Source organism: Ovis canadensis, chromosome 22 (assembly GCF_042477335.2).
Source record: "Ovis canadensis isolate MfBH-ARS-UI-01 breed Bighorn chromosome 22, ARS-UI_OviCan_v2, whole genome shotgun sequence".
Classification (NCBI taxonomy): domain Eukaryota; kingdom Metazoa; phylum Chordata; class Mammalia; order Artiodactyla; family Bovidae; genus Ovis; species Ovis canadensis.
In genome coordinates, this window is record NC_091266.1 from 17382132 (window position 1) to 17390305 (window position 8174).

The 8174-nt window shown below is 36.7% G+C and overlaps 1 pseudogene; it reads left to right on the forward strand.

The window, feature by feature from the left end:
* Window positions 1–5255: 5255 nt before the first annotated feature.
* On the forward strand, window positions 5256–5561 carry LOC138427766 (small ubiquitin-related modifier 1-like; annotated as a pseudogene).
* Window positions 5562–8174: the final 2613 nt, after the last annotated feature.

The following is an 8174-nucleotide window of genomic DNA, read 5'->3' on the forward strand; positions in this document are numbered from 1 at the left end:
CTGTGTGTGTCTGGGTGTCTCTGTGTGTGTGTCTGTGTGTGTGTATGTTTTAAAGAGAAGGCAATGAAAAGGGTAGAGAAAGAAGGCAAAGTGTTTTGAGTTAGGACACTTGGTCCCAAGTGCCTTGCAGCCAGGTAGAAATTAAAACACAGAATTCACTTTGTTGCAAATAAAGCCAGACTGGGCTGTGCAGTTAGATCTATAGAGCATGTGTTTCCCCACCCAGCCAATTGGAGGATCACAGGCTGCTCATTTTCTGATACAGAAGAAACTGTTTTTGTTATAAACAAACATTATGAGTTTAAGAATTTTGTTGTTGTTGTTATTGGGTTGAGCAAGCCAGGAAGAGAAGTTCCTCACCAGTACTCAATTAACCAACATTTTGATCTTGGACCTTCCTTTCTCCAGAACTGTGAGAAATAAATTTCTATTGTTTGAGCCACTCAGTCTAAGGTGTTTTGTTACATCAGAGCAAGTTGAATAGTATTAATACAATATATTTGTAAGCCAGATAAGGCTGTGAGTGTTGCCTTAGGGTCTGAATCAGACTTCTATCTTGAGGTGAGGTTTCTAGGATTATGGATCTGACCCCAGCATTGACACTACCTGGGTTTGTGACATTGAGTAAGTAACTTCATGTCTCTAGCCTTTATTTTCCTATTTGAAAACGAGAGTCTGATTAAGTTTTCTTCTAAGAAAAATAAGTGTATGGCATCTTGGTAAAGGGAAGCTTACCCTTTTACCAAGGATTGACAAAATGATTAAAACATTTTCTAATTTGATGTCTAAAGATTTACTAGGTATTGATATACTCTTAAATCTTAATAAATATTTATATCTTGATAAATGAACATAAAAATAATTAGCATTTGTATATTTAACAGCTATTAGCTTATTCCACCCATTTCAAAAACATTTAAATCAGGACTCATTAGGAGCATCTCAAAACATGATCTTCGAGCTGGTGCACTGGGATGACTTGGAGGGATGGTACAGGGAGGGAAGCGGGAGGGGGGTTCAGGATGGGAACACTTGTATGCCCATGGCGGATTCATGTTTATGTGTTGCAGAACCAATACAATATTGTAAAGTAAAAATAAATAAAAACATGATCTTAAAACTGCCTCACTTAATTTTAATGAATAAGAGTCTTCAAAATACATTTTATATGTTCCCTTACTTGTGTGTGTGTTAAGTCACTTCAGTCATGTCCAACTCTTTGTGACCCTATGGACTGTAGCCCACCAGGCTCCTCTGTCCATGAGATTCTCCAGGCAAGAATACTGGAGTGGATGGTCATGCCTTCTTCCAGGGGTTCTCCTGGCCCATGTATTGAATCAGCATCTCTTATGTCTGCTGCATAGACAAGCAGGATTTTACCACTAGCCCCACCTGGGAAGCCCATATTCCCTTACTTATCTTATGTATACATGCAAAAATTGGTACTAAAACTTTTGTTTAAACCATATTTAGAGGCTGACACGTTTTCTCATTGGTCTCTTCGTTGCTTCAAGCATCGTTGAATGGATGATGGCTACAGAGAATAAAAAGTTCGTTCTGCCTGAGTGAGAATAGCAACTTTTCTCTCTCGAGGCTGACAGATTTTTGTGTTTGCTTTGATCAGTGGATGACAGAGCACTCTTGTTAACATTTGATGGGTGGCCAGGAGAACAATTTTTCCCCGACAGAAATAATGTGCTGTCTTAATTAAATAATCATTCATACACATAAAAAATGAACAGTATATTATCATCAAAAAATATATTGACTGACTGACATCTACAGGGAACTTCCTTTTACATGATAGATGACTTGGCACTGATTCTTTTTTAAACAGTCACTTCATTTCAGTAATGGAGTGGAGCCTCCCTAGGGTTTCAATCATTAGTTCATCAATGGTGAATGTTAGAAGAAAAACAAAATCCAGATTTAAAAACCTGACAGCATTTTGGTGCTGAAACTCTTTAAGTTTCCAGGCCCCCCAAAAATTGACCCAGAAAGATATATTTTCTTCTCACAATTGTGGAGAGATACAGGTTTCAGTACATATCATGTAAAATTTTTATAATAATTTTATTGAAATATAATTGACATACCTGAAAAGTTCACTGATTTAATGTGTCCCAGTTAATGGTTTTTAGTATATTCATAGATATGGGTGAACATTACCACAGTTAACCTTAATCACCTTAGAAAGAAACCATGTACGATTTAGCTAGGGCTTCCCTGGTATCATCACCCTATTCCTCATTCTTTACTCCTCTCTAGCCCTGGAAACACTATTGTCTGTCTCTATAGATTTGCCCATTCTAGATGTTTCACATAGATGTAATCGTAAGTTATGCCATCTTTTGTGAGAGCCTTCTTTCATTTAGCATAATCTTTCTGAGGTTTCTGGGTAATCATCTAACAACTATTGTGTAGTCACTTAGTATTCAAGTTTGGTTGTGTCTCAAACTTACCTATGTGGCTTTCAAGAAATAATGGTACCTGGGTCTAACCTAAATACAGAAAGTTAAAATCCCTGCAGGTGGGTAATGGGCATGGGCCTGTTAGGTTTGAAAAACTGCAGAACTCTATTCTTGGAGTGACATTTGTAATTTCTAAAGCCTAAAGGAAGAAAAGCTTACAGAATCAGCCTCACATGTGTTAATACCCTGATGCTGCTGCTGCTGCTAAGTTGCGTCAGTTGTGTCTGACTCTGCAACCCCATAGACAGCAGGCCAACAGGCTCCTCTGTCCCTGGGATTCTCCAGGCAAGAACACTGGAGTGGGTTGCAATTTCCTTCTCCAGTGCATGAAAGTGAAAAGTGAAAGTGAAGTCGCTTAGTCGTGTCAGACTGAGCGACCCCATGGACTGTAGCCTACCAGGCTCCTCCACCCATGGGATTCTCCAGGCAAGAGTCCTAGAGTGGGGTGCCATTGCATTGCCTTCTCCGGTTAATACCCTATGCCCTGCCATTTCAGAAGCACTGAAAGAATCCATGTTTTTCCAAATCCTTTATCTCCTTCACTTTAAGGGGAGTTTTGAGAGTCTCCTCACTGTTCACTATTTTGTGTGACAGAATCCTAAGGTTTGTAACAGTTACATGGGATGTAACCCGCTAACAGCCCTTAGCTTCTTAATCAAGTAGTTTCTTACATTATCAAAAGCAATCAGTAAAGCACCAAGTTTGACACATGGTGGAGAATTTAGGAACTTAAGTGCTTTTGAGAGAGACAATTTGAGAATTGTGTGGCACAGAAATGCAAAGGTTATCCAAATAATGTTTAGAGACTGTAGAAAGGTAGAAAATTTATCAAAAAGCAAAAAAAAAAAAACAAAAACAAAACTCTGATTAGGCAACCCCCAAAGCAGACTTTATTTCATTATTTTTCCTTGGGCTGGCCAGGCTCATTGCTTTTAGTATGAAGGAGGAAAATGTAATGATATTTTATTCTCCAAAGGCAAAAATGGAGATGCTGAAATTTGATGAGAGAGGCAGGTCAGGTGTTCTCTGTGTGTGGGTTTTGGGGTTTGACAAAGTTACTGCTGAGCTGAGCCTGTTTATCTCTAACACAGAAATGATGGGTTAAAAGGTGGAAAGTTCTATCAATTAGCTAAATTTGTGTGAAACTGATCTGCTTGACTTATTTTTTTCTACTGGTTTGATCTGTTATTTTAGTGTTATATAGGCATAGGTTGAATTACCAGTCAATTTAAGGCAGTTGTGTCCAATAACTAGTCATTTCAATTAAATAAATAAATAAATAAATAAATAAATAAATACATAAATTGAACTTTCATTTGGTGATGAGGAGTATGAAAGCTCTCCAACTAAATGTAACTTTAAGATTGTATGTTGTCATTTCATAGCTAGTCAAAGCTTGTGGGCCTCAATTACTGAAAAATACCCAGATGGAGCAAATTTTTTTCATTTTGAGGAAAACCTCTCTCTTGTTAGCTCTTAATTAGCTGCCTATCCCCTGTTTTTTCATTAAATTTCACTAAGAACTTTTTCTGTAAAGGTATCTAGTAATGCATTTGTATTATATCCCAGGAAAGCACTGACCAAAATCATTTCTTGCCCATGACATTCGGTATTCCTTTGGTTGTCCATCCGGTTAATCAATCTTCAAAACATATCATTTGAGAAACAGCCTTGTGTGATTACCCAATTTTTACCATGATCATCTAGTTCCTCACAAATTACTATTAATATATTTCAACACAGTAAAAATAAAAATAGCATGAATGGACAAGGTCTTCATCCAAGGCAGATCAATGTATGTTTAGGGAATCCAAGTTTTGAATAATACACTTCTGTAGGATACATAACTGGAGAGAGAACACTCTTAGGTCTATTTCATCAATGATTTATATTCTACTATAACCAAGTAGGACCCCATGGGGCCTTCAGGGTTGGGGAGGCCCTTTCCCCCCTACCCTCTGCTTAACTCCTCTCTGAAATACTTAGGTAACAGCAATTTAATGCACATTCCTGGGTTGTTCAGCAGAGGTGAAAACCACCACCAAGTGGAAGAAATTGATTACTTGATGATCATGAACAAACAGCCCCCAGACCTACATAGCATGGTCAAGGAATGATAAAGTTAACCCTTGTAACATCGCTCTGTTACCTCATCATCAATCAATCAGAGAATTGTGCAGGAAGTGATCCCATAAAAAATTTTTTTTGGACGGCAGGAGCCATTATCTCCTTGCATGGCCCTACAGTAAATATTTCTCTGCTCCAAACTCTGACATTTTGGTTTGTTTGGCCTGTGTGTCAGACACACAAACTTGCACTAAAACTAGCATTCACAAGTTATCTAAAATAAGTTGATAAGCCAACTTCTATTTCCCAAATCAAAGTTTTTCAATATAGGCCTCTATAGAGAGTGAAATTATTTCTCAAGGCAAATGTCATAAATATTGCAGTGGAGCAAAATACCCTCTTGAAGATTAGCTCAGGGTTGAGTTTTGGTAACGTGTAGTTTTTTTTTTTTTTTTTTTAATCACATTGAATTGTCTTATTTCTTATACTCAAAAAGAACAAGATTCAAGATTTCTGCTATTTGCATTGGAAAAAGAATATCACTCACATGCTCACTGACTGGCACAGGAATCACAAATTGCTAATTCGCGAAACTGGCTTCAAGACATAGAGGAAGTCCTTCCAGCCTTGGTGTTGTGCTATGGGGAAAATAGATTTATAAACTCTGGAGTGAGTTTCTGCCTACCCGAGGCTGCTGCTGTGCGGAGACCCCAGGCTATGTCTGACCAGGAAGCAAAACCTTCAACTGAGGACTTGGGGGATAAGAAGGAAGGAGAATATAGTAAACCCAAAGTCATCAGACAGGATAGCAGTGAGAGTCACTTCAAAGTGAAAATGATGATACATCTCAAGAAACTCAAAGAATCAGGCTGTCAAAGACAGGGAGTTCCCATGAATTCACTCAGGTTTCTCCTTGAAGGTTAGAAAATTGTTGATAATCACACTCTCAAAGAACTGCGAATGGAAGAAAAGGACATGATTAAAATTTATCAGAAACAAACAGGGGGTCATTCAATGGTTTAGGTATTCTTTTATTTTTTATTTTTCCTTTTCCCTTAATCCTCTTTTATTGTTAAAAATAGCTTTCTTGTAATGTGGTATTCAAAACGTAATTGAAAACCAGCACCCCAACTCTTTAAAATATCTGGCATCTTGAATTCTAGAGCCTATTATTCATCATTGTTTATTTTTATTGTGCTGACTTTTGATGATCAAACCTCAGCCTGCTTCATATCACTCTGTCCTTTTTAAAAATTACATGTATGCATAGAGAGGCCACCTTTTCCAGGACTATGCATTTGCAGGCTTGTGATAAATAAGGTTGACTAATGTGAGTGTTTCTAATGACTCTCCAGTTGGCCCTGAAGTACTAGCATGTAATTGCTTCACTCCTGGGCTATAACTTTCAGTAGGTGATGGAAGTTTTTCAGAAAACTGAACTGTGGAAAATGACCTTTCCTTAACCTGAAGCTACTTTTAAAATCTGAGGATCCAGACCACAAAAAGAGGAATTTCAAGTTGGAATCAAAGTGACAGAGGTATTAAGAATAATGACTAACACCAGGGATAGTTTCACTGAAGAGAAAGCATTTTAAGATAAAAGAAAAAAATCTTGCAGAAGATCCCCCTAAAGATCTAGTTTTCATTAGCGGTTAACGTTATTTACGCAGAAGAATATACAGCAGAGCAGTGCTCTTTTTGACTGTATTTGTACATTTTGGCCTGGGATATGGGTTTTAAATGGACATTGCCTGTATCAGCTTCATTAAAATAACATATTTGTTAAAAAAAAATACTGTCTTTTAAAAATTTAATCAGTCTCAACTCTGTGTTTGTCAGTAGAACATAATAAATAAACGTCTAAAATTGTCACAGGGTTAGCAGTCTTTGGCTAATGATGTAGTATGCATGGGATTATACATATTATATATACTTGTATTTTAATTTAAAATCAAATTTTTACATGATTCAAGGAAAAAAAGAACAGATTTCTTCTAGATTTAAGTGACTATGTGGTTGTAATTAAATAAGATAATGTGGGGTTACATCATAACGATTGGATGAGTTTTGATTTGCTTTAAACCTTCACAGTCAGACTCCTCTGCTAATCAAAAGGTGCTCATAAATTAGCTAACTGAAATGCTACATTTGATTTTTTTTTTTAATGTTGAGGTATTTGAATACCACCTCTATGGTTTTGCCTGATAAATGTGAATAGTCTTCATCTGCTTTACCAATACATTCATTTACCTATTTTGAAATAAAAATGCCATTGGAGTGCCCTGGATACCACATAAATGCCTTGCTTATCATAACTTACCCAGATAATTGAATCAATTGTTTATCTTTTTTGAGCTGCAGTAATCAGGCCAACAGGCAATTTGGAAAGGAAAAAATTACTAACTTTTGACTGGAAACTAGAAAAAGTTGATAATAAATACTGAATATATCTTTTTCTGTTTAGTCTCCATTAAATCATAACACAAATATGTTCTGAGAATTAACTTGTGATTCATTTTTTAAGTGAAATAGGGTGCTTTTTTTCTCGACCTATTGTTAATTACATTGTTTGTAAATTGAGGTTCTATGTGTCAAAATTCTATAGATGCAATTTGTTCAAAATTGATAGCCCTCTCAAAATATTTTTAAAATTATTACTCACTCCCAATTATTACTCATTCCTATTCAGGTATTTCTTATAAATTTTCATACTTCAGGTTTCCCTTGAATTTTTTTGAAGGTTTTGGATAAATTTGGGATAAATTAGCCCTGTTTGTGTTAAAACAATTGAAGCAGAGTAGCAGCTGCCATATTTAGACGTGGGATGATTTCAATCTTCAAATTTTCTATGTGTGTGTGTGTATGTGTGTGTGTATGCTCAGTCATGTTCAGCCCTTTGTGACCCCATGGACTGTAGCCAACCAGACTCCTCTGTCCACAGAATTTTCCAGGCAAGAACAATGGAGTGGGTTTCCATTTCCTACTCCAGGGGATCTTCCCAAACCAGGGATCAAACCTGCATCTCCTGAAATGGCAAGCATGTTCTTTATCCTTGAGCTACGTGGGAAACCAAAGTGTTCAATAATCTCTTCCATTTCCCTTTCTGCTGCCCTTGAACTGAGAGTAAGAGATTTCCATTTATTTTATTTTTATTTTTTTCTGCAGCCAAAGAGAAACAAATAAGGAGACAAACAACAACAACAAAACTATTTGTGGACATGATATTTAACTCCTTTGAACAAATGTAAATACAAGGACAATTGTTCAGTTCATAGTGAAGTCTTCCTTCCTGAGGGTGGGCAGAGAGAGTGAGGCCAGGAGAGCATCAAAGAAGTCCTTACCCCGCCTTCAGGGTGAGTGGCTAAATATCTGTTTTACATTTGAGCCAGTTACGTCCCTATGGCTTTTGTGAATGCCTCTGATGTTGTCTTCGGAGTTTTTTTGAAGCTAAGCTCACAGTCTCATTACAATTAAAGCAGAAGTGAATCCATTGTTTATTTTTGGCTTGAATTTTGTTCAACTGTTTTTATTTTGAAAAAAAATTAAGGTACAATTTAAGAGTATAGGTCTTGGGATCAAATTGACTAGATTTAGTAGGCTAGATTTGTGAGTAGTTACTTCAGTTGACACTGAAAA